The sequence below is a fragment of the Schistocerca americana genome, chromosome X, assembly GCF_021461395.2.
Source record: "Schistocerca americana isolate TAMUIC-IGC-003095 chromosome X, iqSchAmer2.1, whole genome shotgun sequence".
NCBI classification, from domain to species: Eukaryota; Metazoa; Arthropoda; class Insecta; order Orthoptera; family Acrididae; genus Schistocerca; species Schistocerca americana.
This window is the reverse complement of record NC_060130.1, coordinates 184,125,990-184,134,870: the sequence shown is the minus strand read 5'-3', so window position 1 is coordinate 184,134,870 and position 8,881 is coordinate 184,125,990.

Sequence of the window (8,881 nt, the reverse complement as noted above, 5' to 3'; positions counted from 1 at the left end):
GCTGTTCCTTGCGATTCCCTGGCTGTGAGGATTTCACTGAATCAGTCTCCGGGACTGAGGGTGAGCGTGAAGACCTACGAACAGCTGCTTTTGGGCTTTTCAGCCACTGGCGAGTGTCATCTTTCCCACTAGCAGAAACCTGGGAAGGGAGTGACCCAAGGGACCCCTTCCTAGCATGAGAAGCCTAAGAAGCGTTATGCTTCTCTGGCTCAGAAGTGGGAACTGAAATCCCCAATTGTTGGGGAGGGGGGGGGGGGGGGGTTGCTCCCAAAGTAGGTGGCGCAGGAGTAACAGGGAGGGAAATGCCCCCTGCCATCAAGGGGGCAGGTGTAGTCTCCTAGTTCTGAGAGGCGACAGGAATTTGAGGATTTGGTGGGGCGACAGCTGTTCTTGTAGTTGCGGTATATGAGGGTGTCATAGCCACAGGATGTAGGCACTCAAATTTCCTCTTAGCCTCAGTGTGGGTCAGTCGGTCCAGGGTCTTATATTCCATGATTTTCCTCTCTTTCTGTAAAATCCTGCAGTCTGGTGAGCAAGGTGAATGATTCTCTCGGCAGTTGACACAGATGGGAGGTGGGGCACATGGAGTATTGGGATGTGATGGACGTCCACAATCTCGATAGGTGGGGCTGATTGTACAGCGGGAAGACATATGGCCAAACTTCCAGCACTTAAGGGGACACAGTCGCGAGGGAACTCCCATAAGGAATCAATGCTAAAATGAGCAAATGTCAGGTACACTTTCTGAAGTAACTAATGGAGATAAAGACCTGAAACTTTTACAGTGTACAGCTGAAACATCATTCTCAAATCACATAAAAAATGGTTAATGTATTTTATATATTTCATGAGTAATCATTTTTTTGTTCTATAAGACAAAAAATTAAAACTTTTCTAAACACCTTGGAACTTGTAAATCTGTTCTTTTTATCACTACTGGTCTATTTTTTATCTAATTAATCATCGTTGTATTAACAAAAGATACTGTAAGTCTGATGTCTGTAGCAGTCATAGTTTTTGAGAAAAGTGTACCGGAAGGTCAAAAAATGTAGTTTTGAGAAAAATGGTATTAAAGTTTTACATGCAAGAAAGTAATGTACAATGTCATACAGACACACTTTTAAAACATTCCAGGGCTATACTGTGGCTCAACTTCTTGATCTTTATCTTTTTTTCTTTGGTCTTCTGGCTATCCTTGTCTCCTTGGTAGCATTTCCTGCAGAAATATCAGCATAACGGATACGGTCCATGTCAATCTTTTTCAGTCCCCTTTCAGTATTGATACCATCCTTTGTTCCCAAGAATCTTAATACATCAGTCTTCTTTGACACACCAGCATTGAAGCACATCACTGCATCATGAACACCAAATTTTAGTGTTTCTTTTCTAACGAAAACAGTTTTTGGTAGCCTTGTCCAAATAACAGAATTCAAACTTTCATTTGGGTTTTGAGTTTTTCCACAGAGACACTTTTTCAAGAGCTCTTGTTGGCTAAGGTCTCTGAAAATGGGTTTCACAGCTAGCAGGATTTTTTCTGGAATTGAATGTTTGTGCTTATAGCTGGAAGATGTAGCTGGGTTGTTGAATTTGCACCAGCTGTCAGGTCCCCGTGGGCAAAGGTTATGTTGTGGTTCCTCATCTGTTAAAATTTTATGAAAGAATATAGCCCAGATGGCTCTCCTCATTGCTTCTACATTGTTGTAGTTATTTCTAATGGCCATACCATAATAAGTCTGGATCCTGTCTATTTCAGCCTTTGTCAGGCCCCCTTTACCACCTAACTTTTTTTCCTTACATATCTTTAGAAGTCATGATCCCATTCTTTTCTGTACATGTCCTATACATTCCAGTTTATTAATTTTGTCTCTAGGCCCATAAGGTTTATCTTCTACCACTTTCTGATAAGCCTTACTGTCCCCGTCCCCAAGATAGTCTGTATAGAGGATACCTCTTGACTGCACAGACCTTTTGAAAATGTTAACAACACCAGCCACTTCCATGCCTCCACTAGAACCATCATAGTCCTTTTTGCACATATGTTGTATAGTGGAATTTTTGCTACAGGTGTCACAGAACTTAGTAATAATTTCAGTATCTAGCGCCTTCCCAGTATCAAAAGAAGTAGCTGACACAATGCGATTTAGGGATGTATGCCCACGTTTCTGCCAACTGCCATCAAAACCAGCAGAAATTTGCCTTGGGTCAGATTTCGTATCATACAACTGAACTGCTTCTTTGGCTGCTTTCAACATTTACAACCTCAGCTACAACTGCACCAATAGTCTTGTTGTAAACATCAAACTTTCTTGGAGGTGGAGGAATGTTCATCACTGCACAAAGAACAGCACCTGCACTTTGCCCTTTTCCAATAGATCTAAGTGCATACACTAATCTTATATTGTTTTCATACAATCTGCTTCTTGTTATGTGGGATGACATTGTATTGGCAGTACAGCTACATTCCAAACATGTCAAAACTAAATTACAAACAATTCCCTTGGTTTTCACCACATCTTCGTGCAAAGTAACGTTTCCACCACAGTTTTTACAATTTGTGTGTTTTTCGATAAGTTCACATAATAACCTCGTGGAGATCAGAATGTTTGTGTCAGTAACAACAGAAACACTGTTCACACCACATATTGCATTGTCACGCATTTGAGAGGCACTTGGAAAACTGGCAGCACCTAGAAGCTTCTTGCTTGAAGCACTGACACTCGCACTGACTTCACTTTCAATATTATTTTCTGCCCTCTGTTCAAAACTAGCAGTTTCGCGGTTTATTTTTACGTATTTATTTCCACGAAACTTAGGCTTATATCCAAACTTCCTTATTCTACCCATTGTGTTATAACGTTTCACAAAATCATTACATTTGTATCACCAAAACGTAAACAACTAAGATGAAGAAACTGACAAACGATAGTCGACAATGCAGACAGGCTGGCAAACATCAGAATAAGAATTCTCTTTTGCAACCCAAATAAAGAGTATTTATATCCGTGGAACATAAATGATTGTTGTACTATAGTCAATGCTGACTACTGCGCAAGACACAGGATATATGGCTTGATGTCACAGTGGTAGACCATCACCTTGACCTTCTCGGGCAATGTGTCATCCTCGAAGGCCAAGATGAAGGCACTGATGGCAACCTGATTATCCCTTGGACCCCGATGGATGCGCCTGACGAAATGAACACCTCGCCACTCCAAATTGGTATGCAGCTCTCTCCAAATTGGTATGCAGCTCATCGTCAGACTGCAAAAGAAGGTCCCTGGACCATATTTAAGTTATTACGAGGCGTGATAGAAACAGAAACATCCCTCAACTTGCCACAAGCGATTAATTCCCATGACTGGGCAGAGGATGCTGTTTTTATCAAAACTGACCCAGAGCGAATTTTGGATGAGCCCTCCACCTCCCCAAACTTGTCCTCCAAATGCTCCACAAAAAACTCAGACTTCATGGACATGAAAGATGCCCCATCAACTCCTGAACATACGAGGTACTGGGGTGAATAAGCTTCACTGCCATCCTTAGCCTGGTGTTCCTCCCATGGTGTGGCCAGGTAGGGGAACAACTTAGGATTGTATTTCTTGGCATTGAAGTTAGACTTTGTCCACTTAGAGACCACCAGAATGAGATGATGTACTATGCTTCATGGTGTGTTATCCATCCTTATGCCACCCACTCTGACCAGGGGCCCTCCCCAAGGGTGCTACCCAGCTGCATCCTGGCAGGATGGCCATTGCCGGGAGTCCCGATGCCCCAGGGTGACAGGCATCTACTCCTTGGGATATGTGGGGAGTTAACGGCTGAGGCACCAGCAGAGCGATCCCTGTGTTGTCAGGGGGCTACAGCTAACAGGGTACATGGCAGCCCCACCACAATGTACTGGCTACCGTGCTGGATATTAGGTGCAAAGGAGTCCATGGTCATCATTGGCACAGAAAGTGGCACTGCATAGGCATGGTGGAAAACGCACCCAGGAAGCTGTCCTCGCCCAAGAGATGGAGAATGGGTGGGACTGCAATGCAATGACGGGAAAGTGGGCTAAAGATCTCAATGCATGATGGACATGATGCACCATGTAAGGCACCCTTCCTCAATTGGCTCACGCTTCAGGAAAATTTTGAAAAATAGGGGTCAAACCCTACAGGGGACCATCACATAAAGGCTGAAACGCGAGACTTCTTTTAGCCGCCTCTTGTGACAGGCAAAAATACATTGGGCCTATTCTAACCCCCAGACCCGCAAAGGGCAGCGGGGGAAGTCGGGTTTAACTTTGGTGATACATCTCAACTGGGCAGATGATGTTGTTGTTTTGGTCTTCCGTCCTGAGACTGGTTTGATGCAGCTCTCCATGCTACGCTGTTCTTTGTGAGCCTCTTCATCTCCATATATCTACTGCAACCTACATCCTTCTGAATCTGCTCACTGTATTAATGTCTTGGTCTCCCTCTACGATTTTTACCCCATACACTTCCTTCCAATACTAAACTGGTAATCCATTGATGTCTCAGAATGTGTCGTATCAACTGATCCCTTGTTTTGGTCGATTTGTGCCACAAATTTCTTGTCTCTCCAGTTCTTTTAAGTAACTCCTCATCAGTTATGTGTTCGACCCATCTAATCTTCAACAATCTTCTGTAGCACCATATTTTGAAAGCTTCTATTCTCTTTTTGTCTAAACTGTTTACCGTCCATGTTTCCCTTCCATACATGGCAACACTCCATGAAAATACCTTCAGAAAAGACTTCCTAACATTTAAATCTATATTTGATGTTAACAAATTTCTCTTCTTCAGAAATGCTTTTCTTGCCATTGCTAAGTCTACATTTTATATCCTCTCTACTTTGGCCATCCTCAGTTATTTTGCTACCCAAATAGCAAAATTCACCTACTACTTTAAGTGTCTCGTTTCCTAATCTAATTCCCTTAGCATCCCCTGATTTAATTTGACTTCATTCCATTATCCTTGTTTTGCTTTTGTTGATGTTCATCTTATATTTTCCTTTCAAGAAAATGTCCGTTCCATTGCTGTCTCCAACAGTATTACAATGTCATTGGCACCTCATAGTTTTTACCTCTTTTCCCTGAATGTTACAGAAATATTTTAGAATTACCCGTAATACTACAGGGCATATCATTTAAATAAATAAGGAACAGGAGTGGTCCCAACACTGGTCCCTGCACTAAGTGTAGTATAACACAATTATCATAATACATGTAATGTAAAATATGTAGAATGACTGATTAGATGTAAGAAAGGGCCTGACAGTCCTAATATTGCCAGGTTAACACAATGACTGTCACATGCACAGTGACAGACATTTCACCACCAGGAGTAAGGTTCCACTGTGGGCCTCATGGCAGTCAATGTGTTAAATAAATAAATAAATATTTTCCACTGATAAGATGTACTATAGACAAATGTGATGCACAGGCATTCGTACACAGTGGGTGCAGAGTCTGCTGTTCCTGCTTCTGAACTTGTGAGGGAAGTGATGACCTCTCGTGTTGGTGTTGTCCTCTCGGCTGTCACTGTTTACTTTTGATTTTCACTTGCTGCCAGGTGTATCACTGCAAGCAGGAGGTCTGGCCACCTCATAGCTGGGTGCCAGTTACTTGGTTTCCCAGTCAAATGACCAGCAGGTTTGCTGAGTTCCGCTCCAACGAAGACTGAAAAACTGATTCGTTGCATATCGTACAGAGATGTCACAATTATAATCCACAGAAAACGCAGATGAGTAACTGGTCTGTTTTTTGTTATTTATTGTTTCCTGCTTCATGATACCACTTTCACAAGCTATAACTCCTTTCTTTAGCCCTTCTCACATGGTTATTGTATAGTTTCCCTGCTAATCTCAATTTGTACAAGAAGATTCATCTTGGGAACTAATGTGTTTGTCTCTGATACAAGTGTGCAATCTGGGAACAGAGCAAGGTGATTGTAAGTGGAGCTCAGCATGAACATCAAGAACGTAAGCCAGAAAGCCGATGTCCGAAGCAGGGTTGAAAAGTGAATAGCAGCTAGACGAGATGTAACTGAGTTCATGCAGCATACTATATTGGACTGAGCCACAGCTATTTGCCTAGAACTGAGCTGCTGTTGGCTGATAACATGTGACTTAGTGGTCACAGCTCTGGTGGCACCTGACCAAGTGTAACTTAATTCCTCTGCTCTCCTATCCATCATGTTCACTGGCATGGATGTAAAAGCCCTCCCCTACCCCCGTGAAATTCACATGTAGGGCCAAAACAGTCAGTGCCAGTGCTGGGGGTGGGGGTGGGAGGGTGTTGAGGTAACTCTCCCCATCAGCGGATCTAAGACCACTGGCTTGGGCCCAACCGCAGCAATGGGCATAGTTGAGGGCTGAAGGGGCAGCAGACCCATTAGTGCACTCACTTCATGGGACTGTTCCTGTGCCCCAAGGGCAAATGAGGGGTGTGTTGGAGGGTGCAATTCTCTCTCCATAGATCCCCAAGCTGTCGTCCAATCACGTGCCTGCATGCGAGTGGGGAGTGTGGGGACAGAGGTTACACCATGGTGCAGGAGGTGTGGAGAGAGTGCGAGAGAACTGGTTGGAGTTCAGCCTGTGGGTCAGAGATTGGCGCAAAGGCAGGGGTGTCGATGGTGAGTAGGACTGTGGCTGGAGCTGGTTGTGGTAGCAGGTCGGGTGAACATGCCTGGTCATGACATCAAACAGCTGATGGTCCCTCTGGCCTACTATGAGTCCTTTGGTCCATTCTGCATGCTGGCTAAACGTTCAAGCCCAGACACAGGTGTCCCATTCATAGGTGGGCCTTATGCGGGATAGGCAAGCAGCATGGTGTGATGCCTGCACCCATGCAGAATATCAGATGAACCAGTACATCACAAGTAAGCTTTTCAAGGCATCCTAGGCCAACAAACTCTGTAAGACCTCCAGCATATGAGTCTTGAAGGTGCACACTATCCGCTCATCCTCTGCTTTGGAGGTAAGATAAAACAAGGCCATGGTCACATGGTTGATGTCATGGCGGCAACAGGAAGCCTCAAAATAAGTCAATGTAAACTGGGGCCTATTGTCTGACACCAGCATGCAAGGTGCTTTTTAGTAGCAAAAATAATCTCAAGTCAACCAGTAGCACCCTGAAATGGCTGCACAGAATCAACGTGAGCCCACTCCTAAGAGCTGTCAGTGTGGAGCCATGGTGAAAAACATTGAGCCTGGGACACTTGATTCAGCGTGCAGGCACAGCAGTAATGGCACGTGCATTGAATATCGGTATTGATGCCAGAGCAATAAAAATGCCACCTGACCAACCATGTGTGTCATCTCCCAGTGTGATGCATGAAGGAGCTGGAGGATGTGGGGCTGGAGTATGGGGTGGAATGGCAATGCAGGAGTTAAGAGTACTCCAGGGCCAATGTTAAGACACTTTAGAGGCATTGATCATGTAGCACAGTGTGAAATAACTGCAGAAAAGAAGATCAGCCTACCGGGAAACATGCTCTGGCCACCACTTCTGGATCGGTGACAAAACCTTGTACAGGACTGGGTCATGGGACGAGGCAGAGGCATCCTTGCATGCCTTCAGTGGAAATTCATTCGAGGTTGTTTGCAGCAGTTGATCCAGGGAAAAAAGAGACAATTGGGTTAAAGAGGGAAGTGGGATGAGGCTTTTGCATTGGCATGTTGAGCAAAATGTATTTTGTAAAGGCACCCACCTAAAAATAACACCCAGCACTGCTGATAGTGTGCCATCTCATCTAGGAGCTCAGACAGATACCTGAATCAGGAAATCAAGGGTTTGTGGTCAGTCAACAGGAGAAATTTGCTGCCATAAAAATAGACACAAAACTTCTTGACTATAAATGACACATCTGTCGCCAGCATAAAGGGCAGACCAGACGTATATGGCATCAGACACAGAGCCACCTTGAGATAATCCTTAAGGTGCTGAAAAGCCTGTTGACAGGTGGCCGATCACACGAGTCTGATGCCCATATTGCACAGCTGATTGAGAGAGTGCGTGATCTGTGCCAGTTGGGGAATGCGTGTGATTTTCCCCAGAAATAGCTGTGACTGTTTACAATTATTGGGGGCCAGCACAGTGATGATCACATCAACAGGGTCGTACATGGGTGTAATATGGTTGTGACTAAGAATGTGGCCCTGGTATTTGATGCTGGGAGCAAAGAAACTGCACTTTTCTAACTGACAGTGTACACCACCTTCCTGGAACCCCTAAAAATGTGATTCAGTATTCTTGTAATGTCCTGTGGGTGTCAGCCCTGAAAAAATAATATCGTCCAAATAGTTAACACAGTGAGGAATACCATGCATCTGTTGTTCTAAATATTTTTGGAAAATGGTGGGTGCACTCACAACTGCAAATGGTAAGTAATGGTGTATTTAAAACTAGGAACAGGCAGGACGTATCATCAGGAGGTAGTTGGAGATCACATCCTTTAAATCTATCTTCAAATAATACTGAGCCCCAGCCAATTTAAGCAATTCCTTCGGGTGAGATAGTGGATAAAAATCTGTATTAGACTGAGAGTTAATAGCAGACTTAAAATCACCACAAATAGGTAACATTCCATTCAGTTTTTTAATGACCACGATAGGTGTCGCCCACTGGCCGATGGAAACTGGGTAAATGATGCCACGGTTCTGAAGCCGTGCGCATTCCACCTGAACGGCCTCATGAACAGCAAACAGAATTGGGTGAGCTTGGCAAATTTTAGGTTCCACAGAAAGCTTCAGTGAAATGTCAGCTGTAAAGTTATGTGCCCACCCACACAACGGTTCAAAAGTCTTCCTATACATTGTGCACAGTGCGTCAAGATAAGTAAAAGACAATATGGTTGACACTAAATCAACTTGG